Genomic DNA, 15,152 nt, shown 5'->3' with positions numbered 1-15,152 from the left:
TAGGCAATAAAGATGACTAATGTAACCGAGTGGCATCCAGGCTGGTTAAAGACATGACACACAGCTTGGGTTAGGTCCCATAGTGACTAAGCATGGCCTTTGTAATCAACACACACTGTGGCGCTAATAGCATACAGCCATTCAGCCCCACTCCGCACAGAGACGCAGCGCGACCACACACACACACACCAAAGACACCAGTATGCCGAATCTGTGTGTGAGGTCCGCGCGGCAGACTGGAAAGCAGAGTGGAAAAGAGCTTTGACGTGGTAAGCTTTTGATAAACTGACTAATCTGCCATTGATATGCTAAATCCCGTTAAAGGCAGAAAGAGAGGGAAGGGAGGGATGTATGGGGCAGACGTGAAATATGGTACATTTCAATGAGTGCCAAAAACAAATAGCCCAGGAACAGACATGGAAAATCGAGTCTGACACAACTGTTCTGGTTTGAATGAACAAAACCATTAGTCTCAGGCTGCAGTTTGTCTCCGAGAAAAGAGATTTACTTCTTGCCTAACTGCAACACATTTAAAAATAACAATGATTCTAACATGCAAATGAATTTGAGTATTTATGTTGTCATAAATCACCAAGACTGCTCAAAGTAAGAATAACACACAGCATTGCTAGTATTCAGTAAAAGTAACAAGTACAAACCAGATAAACCTATGCTGTATCTTGGCTGGTTCCCATGTATGGTGCTCATTGATGACAAAGTAACACATTCTATTCATGCCTTTAAAAGCAAAACTATTTCAAATTCAGCCAAGGAAATGAGACATGTATTGCATGCTGTACGCAGGTATGGATGTGTGTGTGTGTGTGGGGGGGGGGGGGGGTATTTCTGCCATGTAAATCCTTGGGCGGGCTGCCTAAGTGTTTTTTTCAGGTCGCCTAAACCCAAACTTAAAAATCCCAATATATATACAGTAGCAGTCATAAGTTTGTACACACCTACTCATTCAGGGTTTTTATTTTTAGTATTTTCACCATTGTAGAATAATAGTTAAGACATCAAAACTATGAAATAACACATATGGAATCACATAGTAACCAAACAAAAAGTGTTAAACAAATCAAAATATTATTGATATTCTTCAAAGTACCCACCCTTTGCCTTAATGACAGCAAATGATAGTCCCACTAAGTGCAAACCAAATGGGATGGCGTATCGCTGCAGAATGCTGTGGTACCCATGCTGGTTAAGTGTGCCTTGAATTCTAAATAAATCATTGCCAGTGTCACCAGGAAAGTACCCCCAAACCATCACACCTCCTCCTCCATGCTTCACGGTGGGAACCACACATGCAGAGATCATCCATTCACGTACTCTGCGTCTCACAAAGACACAGCCAAACTCTCAAATTTGGACTCATCAAACCAACGGACAGATTTCCACCGGTCTAATGTCCATTGCTTGTTGTTTCTTGGCCTAAGCAAGTCTCTTCTTCTTATTGCTGTCCTTTAGTAGTGGTTTCTTTGCAGCAATTCAACCATGAAGGCCTGATTCACGCAGTCTCCTCTGAACAGTTGATGTTGAGATATGTCTGTTACTTGGACTCTGTGAAGCATTTATTTGGGCTGCAATTTCTTAGGCTGGTAACTGTAATGAACTTATCCTCTGCAGCAGAGGTAACTCTGGGTCTTCCTTTCCTGTGGCGGTCCTCAATAGAGCCATCATAGGGCTTGATGGTTTTCGCAACTGCACTTGTAGAAACTTTCAAAGTTCTTGAAATGTTCATGTCTTAAAGTATGATGGACTGCCGTTTCTCTTTGCGTAATTTGAGCTGTTCTTGCCATAATATGGACTTTGTCTTTTACCAAATAGGACTATCTTCTGTATACCACCCCTAACTTGTCACAACACAACTGATTGGCTCAAACGCATTAAGAAGACCTGTTAATTGAAATGCATTCCAGGTGACTACCCCATGAAGCTGGTTGAGAGAATGCCAAGAGTGTGCAAAGCTGTCATCAAGGCAAAGGGTTGCTACTTTGAGGAATATCAAATGTTTTGATTTGTTTAACACTTTTTGAGTTACTACATGATTCCATGTGTTTCATAGTTTTCATAGTTTTGATGACAACTAAAAACAGATATATAAACTACGTTAAATGGACCTACAGTGCCTTCAGAAAGTATTCACAGAACTTTTGATTACATTTTTATTTAACCTTTATTTAACTAGGCAAGTCAGTTAAGAACAAATTCTTATTTACAATGACGGCCTACCAAAAGGCAAAAGGCCTCCTGCGGGGACGGGGGCTGGGATAAAAAAATGATTCTTATACACTACCATGCAAAAGTTTGGGGTCAAGTAGAAAATAACATTAAAATAACATCAAATTGATCAGAAATACAGTGTAGACATTGTTAATGTTGTAAATGACTATTGTAGCTGGAAACGGCAGATTCTTTTAGGGAATATTTATTTCACCTTTTTTTAACCAGGTAGGCAAATCTACATAGGCGTACAGAGGCCCATTATCAGCAACCATCACTCCTGTGTTCCAATGGCACGTTGTGTTAGCTAATCCAAGTTTATCATTTTAAAAGGCTACTTGATCATGAGAAAACCCTTTTGCAATTATGTTAGCACAGCTGAAAACTGTTGTTCTAATTAAAGAAGCAATAAAACTGGCCTTCTTCAGACTAGTTGAGTATCTGGAGCATCAGCATTTGTGAGTTCAATTACAGGCTCAAAATGGCAAGAAACAAATAACTTTCTTCTGAAACTCATCAGTCTATTCTTGTTCTGAGAAATTAAGTCTATTCCATGCGAGAAATTGCCAAGAAACTGAAGATCTCGTACAACGCTGTGTACTACTCCCTTCACAGAACAGCGCAAACTGGCCCTAACCAGAATAGAAAGGAGAGTGGGAGGCCCCAGTGCACAACTGAGCAAGAGGACAATCACATAAGAGTGTCTAGTTTGAGAAATAGACGCCTCACAAGTCCTCAACTGGCAGCTTCATTAAATAGTACCCGCAAAACACCAGCCTCAATGTCAACAGTGAAAAGGTGAATACGGGATGCTGGTCTTCTTAAACCCTCAGAGGTAGTATTCACACCTGTGGCGAGAAGGGCATTCTTCTTACCAAACCACATGACCTTTGTTTTGGAGGTGTTCAGAACACGGTTAAGGGTATAGAAAGCTTGCTGGACACTAAGAAAGCTTTGTGTTAGAGCATTTAACACAAAATCCGGGGAGGGGCTAGGTGAGTATAAGACTATCATCTGAATATAAAAATGGATGAGAGAGCTTCCTACTGCCTGAGCTATGTTGTTGATGTAAATTGAGAAGAAGCCTAGGATTGAGCCTTGGAGTACTACCTTGGTGACAGGCAGTGGCTGAGACATTCTTTGAGAGAGGTAGTTAGCAAACCAGGCCAAAGACCCCTCAGAGACACCAATACTCCTTACCCGGCCCACAAGAATGGAATGGTCTGCCGTATCAAAGGCTGTGGCCAAAATCAATAAAAATAACAGGACAACATTGCTTAGAATCAAGGGCAATGGTGACATAATTGAGGACCTTTAAGGTTGCAGTGACACATCCATAACCTGAGCGGAAACCAGATTGCATACCAGAGAGAATACTATAGACATCAAGAAAGCTAGTCAGTTGATTATTGCCAAGTTTTTCCAACACTCTTGATAAACAGGGCAAAATAGAAATAGGCCAATAACAGTTAGGATCAGCTTGATCTTCCCCTTTAAATAAAGGACGAACCGTGTCTGCCTTCTAAGCAATGGGAACCTCCCTAGAAAGGAGAGGCCGGTTAAAAAGGTTGGAGATGATAGGGGCAGCAACCTTAAAGAAGGAGTCTAAACCATTTGACCCAGATGTTTTTTGGGGGTCAAGTTTCAGGAGCTCCTTTAGCACCTCCGGCACAGTGACTGCCTGCAGAGAGAAATTTTAGCGGGGCAGAGGAAAAAGAGGGAGAAGCATCGGGGAAAGTCATATTAGAAGGGGTGGGAGATGAGGAAATGTTGGACGGGCAAGGAGGCATTGCTGAGTCAAATAGGAATCCTGACTTAATGAAGTGGTGGTTAAAGAGCTCAGCCATGTGCTTCTTGTCAGCAACAACCACATCATCAACTTTAAGGGACAGCATGGGCAGCTGTGAGGAGGATGGTTTGTTCTCCATGTCTTCAACTGTTTTCCAGAACTTCTTGGGGTTAGACCCAGAGAGAGAGAACTGCTCCTTAAAGTAACTCCTTAAAGCACATATTTCTCATTTGCCTGAATGAGAGCCAGTCAGCCTGAGTATGCGTGTGCCGAGCGTTTCTCCAAATGCAACTCGAGGTGAAGTAACTTTGCTAGATCACAGTTGAACCAGGGGCTGAACCTGTTTTAAATTCTCATTTTCTTTATGGGGGTGTTTGTTAGCAATAACACTGAAAATATATTTTTTTAAAAGGTCCAAGCATCTTCGACAGAGGAGATCAAGCTGATTCTATACCTTTTTTACAGAGGCCAGTTCATGAAGGAAGGCTTGCTCAGTACAGTTTTTTTTAGCAAGTGTCTATGACAAATCAGGACAGGTCGTTTCACTGAGCAGCCATTACGAACACAGGCTGTAAAACAGTGATCAAATCAAATCAAATCAAATTTTGATCACTAAGGTCATTACAGAAAACACCAGACTGATACCCATCAGGATTATTTGTGAGGATAACATCGAGGAGAGTAGCCTTTCCTGAGTTTTTGGAGTCATACCATGAAATTGGTAAAAACCTGAGAAAGATTTAGGGAGGTGCTTTAGGACTTAGGACACCCATTGCTTTAGGACTTGGTCAGGTGGTTTAAGCATGTCCCAGTTTAGGACACCTGGCAGGACAAATTCAGACTTATTGTAAGGGGCCAGGAGAGAGCTTCGGGCAGGTAGGGTACAGGCCAGTGCTGATAGAGGACGATAAGCACCCAGCAACAGTCAAAAAAGAGCTATTTGAAAGTTTAATGCTTAAAACCAGCAAATAAAATTGATTGGGGACAGATTTGGTGGAGACAACAGAGCACTGAAGGTGATCCTTGGTAGAGATTGCCACTCCCCAACCTTCGGAAGATCTGTCTTGCTGAAAAGGTTTATAACCAGAAAGGTTAACATCAGTATTCAAAACACTCTTCCTCAACCACATCTCAGCAATGACCAACACATCTGGATTGGAGCTGTGAATCCACACTTTCAATTGATACATTTTAGGTAATAAGCTTCTAGTGTTCTAACGTGCAGAAAACCCAGGCTTTAACGAGAACAGAAATCAGTGAAGCAGATATCAGAGCACAAGTCAGAATTAGGGCTAGATTATGGCTAGATTAGGGCTAGATGGGCCAGGGTGTACATGCACGTTTGAAGATATCATCAACAAAGCAGGCTAGAGGTGGTTATAGAATGGGAGGCCAAAAGTCTGTGTAACCAATAGAGAGTCAAAGTCCCGAATGTGGGAACAAACATAGTCTGTCCCACGGTTGGGTACAGAAAGGTCGTAGTCAACAAAGCATGCAGGAGTCATGAGGTAAATAGCAATATAGCAAAATGCACGAGAACAAAATGAATATATAACGACTTGGGGCTAGCCATTGTAAGTTCAGATTCACTCAGGGGGGGGGGGGGGGGTAATTGTAGTTGTATCTCTTTGTCCTAGCAAACTTGGTAGGCTTAGCGTTCAGTCTCAGTTCCAGGTTGGATGGTGTTTTCAGGTTTCTCAAAGCTGTATAGCTTGGGAATAATAATCATTGGATACAAGAAGCATTCCAGGTAATTCAGGCCAAAATCAAGTTGTAGGTTTGGAGTTTTGGAGTGAAGGTTATGTTGTGTAGGGTAGCATTCTGTATATGTCCCTGCCAAAAAATCTAAGTTTGTCTCACTCTAATTCTATTTTTTTTTTTAAACATGCTGAAAAATGTGGGAGCTCATCTGCTCATGACCTCTCTCTCCCTGCCATAGAGCTCTTGACTTTGACTTACTCCACATTTTGTTGTGTAGCGCTGAGCGATTAACTTACATTTCTGTTATTTTTCTGTTTTGAAACAGCTAATTGAGCGAAGTTGGTTCAATTATTTGGATTCGATTTAGTTCGGTCTCCTCTGAGAACGTAAATGTGCATATTGCAAAGTTTCTCTAGACAAATCAGATCCAACCTGAACTGTGCGATGTAGTAGGAAGTTGTAGATTCCAACAGGCCAATATTCTATGTAATTTCGCACATAAAACATGGTAATTAACTGCAATGACCACAATCCATTGAGCATCTACTTGTCTGGTCTGTGTTTCTTTTACACCTGCTATGGAAGAGACAGATAAATAAGCAATCTTTTTATTTTGTTTTTTTATTTCACCTTTATTTAACCAGGTAAGCTAGTTGAGAACAAGTTCTCATTTAAAACTGTGACCTGACCACGATAAAGCAAAGCATAAAGCAAAGCAGTGCGACACAAACAACACCACAGAGTTACACATGTAATAAACAAGCATACAGTCAATAAAACCATTTAAAAATAGTCTATATACAGTGTGTGCAAATGGCGAGAGGAGGCTGCAGCGATTGGTTAGCTGCTCAGATAGCTGATGTTTAAAGTTAGTGAGGGAAATATAAGTCTCCAGCTTCAGTGACCTGTTCGCTTTTCTTTAAGAAGCCCTAATGTTCTCCACTCATTACCTGTATTAACTGCACCTGTTTGAACTCGTTACCTGTATAAAAGACACCTGTCCACACACTCAATCAAACAGACTCCAACCTCTCCACAATGGACAAGAGGCAAGCAGCTTGGTGAGAAGGCAACAACTGTTGGCGCAATTATTCGAAAATGGAAGAAGTTCAAGATGACGGTCAATCACCCTTGGTCTGGGGCTCCATGCAAGATCTCACCTCGTGGGGCATCAATGATCACGAGGAAGGTGAGGGATCAGCCCAGAACTACATGGCAGGACCTGGTCAATGACCTGAAGAGAGCTGGGACCACAGTCTCAAAGAAAACCATTAGTAACACACTACGCCGTCATGGGTTAAAATCCTGCAGCGCACGCAAGGTCCCCCTGCTCAAGCCAGCGCATGTCCAGGCCTGTCTGAAGTTTGCCAATGACCATCTGGATGATCCAGAGGAGGAATGGGAGAAGGTCATGTGGTCTGATGAGACAAAAAGAGAGCTTTTTGGTCTAAACTCCACTTGCCATGTTTGGAGGAAGAAGAAAGATGAGTACAACCCCAAGAACACCATCCCAACCGTGAAGCATGGAGGTGGAAACATCCTTCTTTGGGGATGCTTTTCTGCAAAGGGGACAGGACGACTGCACCGTATTGAGGGGAGGATGGATGGGGCCATGTATCGTGAGATCTTGGCCAACAACCTCCTTCCCTCAGTAAGAGCATTGAAGATGGGTCGTGGCTGGGTCTTCCAGCATGACAACAACCCGAAACACACAGACAGGGCAACTAAGGAGTGGCTCCGTAAGAAGCATCTCAAGGTCCTGGAGTGGCCTAGCCAGTCTCCAGACCTGAACCCAATAGAAAATCTTTGGAGGGAGCTGAAAGTCCGTATTGCCCAGCGACAGCCCTGAAACCTGAAGGATCTGGAGAAGGTCTGTATGTAGGAGTGGGCCAAAATCCCTGCTGCAGTGTGTGCAAAAATATTTGTATTCTGTACAGGCTTCCTTCTTTTCACTCTGTCAATTAGGTTAGTATTGTGAAGTAACTACAATGTTGTTGATCCATCCTCAGTTTTCTCCTCACAGCCTTTAAACTCTGTAACTGTTTTAAAGTCACCATTCTTGTAACGCTCGTCCTCTTCTTCTGACGAGGAGTAAGAGATATCGGACTAATTTGCAGAGTGGTAAGTGTCCATAACGTTACTTTATTAACAAGAACACTAAACTACAAAATAACAACGTGAAATACTGAAACAAATGAAACAGTACTGTGTGGCACAAACACTAACACGGAAAACAATCACCCACAACTCAAAAGTGAAACCAGGCTACCTAAGTATGGTTCTCAATCAGGGACAACGATTGACAGCTGCCTCTGAGAACCATACCAGGCCAAACACAGAAATCCCAAATCATAAAAAAAGGAACATAGACAACCCACCCAACTCACGTCCTGACCATACTAAACAAAGACATAACAGCAGAACTAAGGTCGGAATGTGACAGTACTCCCGCCCAAAGGTGCGGACTCCGGCCGCAAAACCTGAACCTATAGGGGACGGTCTGGGTGGGTGTCTATCTGCGGTGGCGGTTCTGGCGCAGGACGTGGACCCCACTCCACCATAGTCTTTCTCTGCCTCTTTAACCACCTCCGTGGCCTCTTTAGAGTGGCGACCCTCGCCGCCGACCTCAGACTGGGGACCACTGGGTCCCAAATGGACAGAAGATTCCGGCAGCACTGGACGAACGGGAGATTCCGGCAGCACCAGAACGACGGGAGACTCGGGCAGCTCCGGAGTGAAGGGCGATTCCGGCAGCTCCGGAGTTACGGGCGATTCTGGCAGCTCCTGACTGACGAGCGGCTCTGGCAGCTCCAGACTGGCGGACGGCTCTGGCAGCCCCTGGTTGACGGACGGCTCTGGCAGCTCCTGGCTGACGGACGGCTCTTGCAGCTCCTGACTGACGGACAGCTCTGGCAGCTCCTGACTGACGGCTCTGGCAGCTCCTGGCTGACGGACGGCTCTGGCAGCTCCTGGTTGACGGACGGCTCTGGCAGCTCCTGACTGACGGACGGCTCTGGCAGCTCCTGACTGACGGACGGCTCTGGCAGCTCCTGACTGACGGACCGCTCTGGCAGCTCCTGACTGACGGACGGCTCTTGCAACTTCTGGCTGACGGACGGCTCTGGTAGCTCCTGACTGACGGACGGCTCTGGCAGCTCCTGGTTGACGGACGGCTCTGGCAGCTCCTGACTGACGGATGGCTCTGGCAGCTCAGGACAGACGGGCGGCTCTGGCAGCTCAGGACAGATGGGCGGCTCTGGCAGCTCAGGACAGACGGGCGGCTCTGGCAGCTCAGGACAGATGGGCGGCTCTGGCAGCTCAGGACAGATGGGCGGCTCTGACAGCACTGGACAGGCGGGAGCACCTGTAGGGAGGAGACGGAGAGACAGCCTGGTGCGGGGGGCTGCCACCGGAGGGCTGGTGTGTGGAGGTGGCATCGGATAGACCGGACCGTGAAGGCGCACTGGAGGTCTCGAGCACCGAGCCTGCCCAACCCTACCTGGTTGAATGCTCCCCGTAGTCAGGCCAGTGCGGCGAGGTGGAATAGCCCGCACTGGGCTGTGCTGGCGAACCGGGGACACCATGCGTGGGGCTGGTGCCATGTACCCCGGCCCGAGGAGACACACTGGAGACCAGATGCACTGAGCTGGCTTTATGGCACCTGGCTCGATGCCCACTCTAGCCCGGCCGAAACGAGGCGCTGCTATGTACCGCACCGGGCTATACCTGCGCACCGGGGACACCGTGCGCCTCACGGCATAACACGGTGCCTGCCCGGTCCCTCTCTCTCCACGGTAAGCACAGGGAGTTGGCGCAGGTCTACAGTTAGTTGCCTGTGTGCACAACAGTAGGGTCACATTTTGTTTGTGCTTGTTTGTTTCTATTAAAATATGTGGAACTCTACGCACGCTGCGCCTTGGTCCCGTCATTTCAACGATCTTGACAGAAGATCCCACCACAAACGGACCAAGCAGCGCGGACAGGAGGAGCAGACATCATGGACATGGGAGGATATTTTGGACGGTAAAGGATCCTGGACGTGGGAAGAAATCATGGCCAGAAAGGATCGCCTTCCATGGAAGCAGACGGAAGCAGCAAGGGAGCATCAACGACGACTCCAGGGTTCGCAACCACGATGCAAGCACGAGAGGCAGCCCCCCCAATTTTTTTGTTGGGGGGGGGCAAACGGGGTGATTGGTGGAGCCAGGTTTCAGACCAGAGCCAACTCCCCACACTCCCTTTCAGGCGTGTGTGACCGTTCAGGGAACATGCTATGAAGTGATACGCACTGTGTCTCCAGTGCGCATTCACAGCCCGGTGCGCTCGGTGCCTCCTCCCCGCACTTGCCCTGAGGTGCGTGTCATCAGCCCGGTGCCACCTGTACCGGTCCCATCCATCAGGCCTCCAGTACGCCTCCACAGTCCAGAGCTTCCGGCAACAGTTCCCAGTCCAGAGCTTCCGGCAACGGTCCCCAGTCCGGAACCTCCTGAGACGGTCCACAGTCCGGAGCCTCCTGAGACGGTCCGCAGTCCGGAGCCTCCTGAGACGGTCCGCAGTCCGGAGCCTCCTGAGACGGTCCGCAGTCCGGAGCCTCCTGAGACGGTCCGCAGTCCGGAGCCTCCAGCGACGGTCCGCAGTCCGGAGAGTCCTGAGACGGTCCGCAGTCCGGAGCCTCCTGAGACGGTCCGCAGTCCGGAGCCTCCTGAGACGGTCCGCAGTCCGGAGCGTCCTGAGACGGTCCGCAGTCCGGAGCCTCCAGCGACGGTCTGCAGTCCAGAGCCTTCAGCAGGGGTGCTCAGTCCAGAGCCTCCTGCGACGATCTACGGTCCGGTGCCTCCGGCGACGACACACGGTCCGGTTCCTCCTGCGACGAACCCCGCACCAGAGCCACCATGGAGGAAGATGTCATATCGGCGAGCGGAGTGGGTACTTCTCCCCGCACCGGAGCCACCCCCCGACGGTAGATGCCCACCCGGACCCTCCCATATTGAGTCAGGTTTTGCGGTTGGAGTCTGCACCTTTGGGGGTGGGGGGGGGTACTGTCACGCCCTGGCCATAGAGAGCTGTTTATTCTCTGTTGGTTGGGGCGTGGTAATGATAGTCATTTCAACAATTTTGACAATTGGAAAATCTCCCTGGTCTTTGTAGTTAATCTGTGTTTGAAATTCACTGCTTGACTGAGAGACCTTACAGATAATTGTATGGGTGGGGTACAGAGATGAGGTAGTCATTAAAAAATAATGTTCAACACTATTATTGCACATAGACTCACTCTATGTGTGTAGGCCAGTGACAAAATCTCAATGGAATAAATGTTAAAGGCAGGCTGTAACAGAAAATGTGGAAAAGGCACTGCATATTTTTTTAAATAATATAATCTTTAAGAACTAACAATCACCAAAATAAAAGCTAGACAGTGAGGGAGAATAAAAAATTCCCAAAACAACATTAGCAATGGCAAAATACATAGAATTGCAAGGAAATTAGCTTTACAGCGGCAATATTTTCTCTCAGCACCATCGCAAAAATTGTAGAATTGCACAAAAATGTGTTTTAAAACGGAACAAATTTCTCTCAGCTCCATAGAGAAATGCAGGAAATTGGTTAACAAATGGCAAAATGTCTCTACACCGCCAAAAAACCCTGGCATGTGTGTGTCTGTGTGGGAGGCCAAAGGCTATCAGTCATCAGTGCGAGAGGAGGGTGGTAACAGGGAAAACCTGTCGGAGAGGAGAGAGGAGCAGGCAGGGTCTGACAGATGGACACATGATTACACTGACCCGGGCTGCCTGACACCTTTATGAGGGTGGCTCTGGGCCAAGTCTGCAGTGATGGACAGCGACAGTACAGGCTTTGTTTATCAAACCCATGTTTCAACAAGCAACTTGTATTGCTTTATGGCTTTGTAATATGAAGGATGATATACAAGGAGAACATTAAAACAAACCATATCAAATGACCTACACTCCCCTACGTATTTATTTGGACAGTGATGCTGAACTTTTTTTATTTGGCTTTATACTCAAGCATTTTGGAAATCGAGATAAAACTTTTTGGATGCATTTGCAGTTTGTTTTGGTTGTGTTATGGATTATGTTGTGCCCAATAGATATTCATGGTAAATAGTGTATTGTGTCATTTTGGAGTCACTTTAATTGTAAATCATTTTTTATATCTTCTGAACATCTACATTCACGTGGATGCCACCATGATTATGGGTCATCTTGAATAATGACAAGTGAGAATGTTAGTGGCATGAATATATTTCTCTGCTTACAACAAAAGTGACGGAATACATTATTTACCATTCATTTCTATTGGGCACAACATACGTCGATGCACAACCAAAACAAACTGGAAATGCATTCCACAAGTTCGTAGAGTCACAAGCTTGATGTAGTCATTGCGTCTTAGGAATATGGGACAAATGAAAAGTTTGAGCTTCACTGTCCAAATAATATATTGTATATTCACTGCTTACTCCACTAGGACTCTACCACCGAGCAGCAAAATATTGTACGGCAAAGTGAGTTCTGGTGATTCCTGTGAAAGGAAAGCCTCCAAAACCGATCTGGTTCCTCCTGACATATATGGTCAATATGTTTGGGTCATATTCATGTCAAAACCACAGTAGTTATTTTAGTAGAATATTATTACTTTAAGCAAACACTCAAATCACATTGTGCAGTGTTGTAGGTTCATCAAGGTACTGAGCGCCAGAAGTCAGACGATAAAGCCCATCACAAGACTGGAGTGTGAAACGAGGTGTTTTTCTCTGCCATAATGCAGCCATTCATAGCTGTGTCTGACATTGTTTATCAGCACAAAGAACAGCCTGGCCCTTCAACCCCAGACCAACCAACCAACCAACCAACCAACCGGGAAGCACAATATGTTATTCAGTTGTTTTAGTTGCCTGGTTAACTAAAGTGTCTTGATGAAGTCAAAAGAGGAAGCAGACCTAAAGACACTGATTGCGGATGTGTCACTGTTGTCATGTGGCAGTGGTATGGCATTATACATGGAGCAATAGGTCAGAGAATTCCTGAATGTGACACAGAGGGTTAAAGCTTGAATGTTAAATGTGAAAAGGGGCTTAGCTGCACTGTGTGGTTTAAGTGCAACAGAACGACACTACAATATGTGAGACTGAAAGTCTATGACAAAGAGGAAGATTGTTTTGATGTCAAACGCAAAACTGCTGTTTAACTTTGTGGCACATGTTAGAGAACATCAGTGGGAAATGCACTGAATACATGGTCTAAAAGCTGCACATAGGAAAAGCTCACATCGTGCTCGATATAGCCTTGAGGAAAGAAATTGGTGTATGTGAGTCACATCAAGCACATTTAGTGGAAATGGAAAACTGTGTTAATTATTAAATGAAGTTTCCCCTCTGTCTGTCTCCAGTGAAATGATTGCATTGGTCTTCATTACATGATTCATGTAATTGGAAACAGCAACATCATATACCCCAACATAGCAGAGAGAGCACTAACATAAACTACATGTAAGCAACAGCAGGCTGTTCATATCAAAACCCTCTTCCTGGCAATGAAGATTGTATAATAAACATTTGACACTTTATGATATTGTGTACTGGACATTATACAAAGTGTTTCAAGAGGAATTTGAGGAGGCGAGGAGGCTGGCAGGGTGGAAGATATACGAATGAGCTGCTCATTTTAGAACATAAACGTATGGTATACCCACAAGCATAAAAATGACAGAACTGAAAATCGAACTTCTCTATTGGCAGACTGCTGGTTTTAGTCATCTTAGTTCAGATCTATGGGGTTCATTAAAAACCACACCATATTCCAATGTGTTTGAAGTGTTTTGTTGACAATAATGTGCTTTTCAGTGTTTCCCATGACTGCTAATTTACCATATCATTAGCTTGTCTAATTCCCCTAGGCCTTTTGATCATGTACAAAAAGAACACAAATAAAATAAAATGTTATGTCACATGCGCTGATAACAGGTGTAGTACACCTTACTGTGAAATGCTTACTTACAAGCCCTTAACCACCAACGCAGTTCAAGAAATAGAGTTAAGAAAATATTTAATAAATTAAGCTAAAGTAAAAAATGCAATAAAAAGTAAGACAAAACAATATACCGAGGCTATATACTGGGGGGGTCAATGTATATAGTCTGGGTGGCCATTTGATTAATTGTTCAGCAGCCTTATGGCGTGGTGGTGTTGGTGTTGTAGTAGTAGTAGTACTAGTGGTAGAAGAAGAAGCACACACACACACCCTCATTGACCCCCTTTTATGAAAAAAAGGGCAAAAATCATCCCTCTCTCTTGACAATGTTGTTGATCAGTGAGCCCACCACCCATGATGGGGAGCAGCCATTTGTTCTGGAGTATTTGATTCTGCCACCACACATTGTTCAGGGAGGAGAATGGTATTTATGACTGATCCATACTGGCTGCTAGCTGGAGGCTAGAGGCCCTGAGGACAGTGTTAACAGAGTACTAAAAAGGTCAAGCATCCACAATTCCTTGATGCTTCAGGAGATTTGTGTTCGTTTGTGACGCTAAGGAGGCAACACTAAGCTAAATGGAATCATGGGTAGGCTGTTGCGGTGACCATATTACCGCCACACCACAGGTCACGAGTCATGAACGCAGTCAAATGCCAGCTTCTCCAAGCTCTGATGCTGCTCATTGCCATTAGTAGCCTACCAAACATACAAACTGCCTGGTACGCAGCACTCTAGTGTTCCTCTAATCACTCTGACATCAATGCAAATGTAATCGAAAATCAAATCAAACACTTCATGAGAGCCCATGAGCTCATGTTGTGCAACATTTCTATAGGCTATGTCTACTATATTGATTTATCAACTTTCCTAATATTAAGAACATTGCTTATCTTTACAACAGGAGTATAACCTACCTGGCAGGCATGAAAATGAAAGACGTCCTCCATCCGCTGTTTAAGTGCATAGATGACATGTATTTTTTCCCACTGCCCCTGTTTTGAGACAGGTGCATGATAATGGTCCATTCTAAATCAAAACCAATTTCACACATATTATTTAGTATAAATCAAGAATAGTCGGATGAGTGACAATATTAGCCTAACACTTGTGAACTATGTATTATCACTTGTGAATGATGCCCAGCACAAGAACCCCCCCCCCCCCCCGAATCATAGTCACACACCTCATATAGCCTAAAAAAAAACTTCTTAAAATGAAGTACATTAATCTACTTTACAAGGGGTTTAGAGCCTAACTGGCATACATCAGCTGTGTCTGAGTTTCAAGTTTGGGGAAGATAATTTTCACCACAAAAATGTGCCTCTATAATAAAGGCATTACATGCATATTCGCATTTGCAGTCACTTTTGATAATGGTGTTTTCCCGCTAATGGAACATTCCTTCTTATAGCCTACTACCATGTGCGCATTGCTGCTCTTA

The 15,152-nt window shown here is 45.1% G+C and overlaps 1 protein-coding gene across 3 annotated transcripts in view; it reads right to left on the bottom strand.

Moving 5' to 3' along the window:
- LOC115138398 (serine/threonine-protein kinase D3-like) overlaps positions 1-15,152 on the bottom strand; it is a 75,642-nt gene that overhangs the window by 38,649 nt on the left and 21,841 nt on the right. The window lies entirely within an intron of this gene.

The sequence above is a fragment of the Oncorhynchus nerka genome, linkage group LG12, assembly GCF_034236695.1.
Source record: "Oncorhynchus nerka isolate Pitt River linkage group LG12, Oner_Uvic_2.0, whole genome shotgun sequence".
Lineage (NCBI taxonomy): Eukaryota > Metazoa > Chordata > Actinopteri > Salmoniformes > Salmonidae > Oncorhynchus > Oncorhynchus nerka.
Note: the sequence above shows the minus strand (reverse complement) of the source record. Positions and strands in the feature narration are given on the sequence as shown.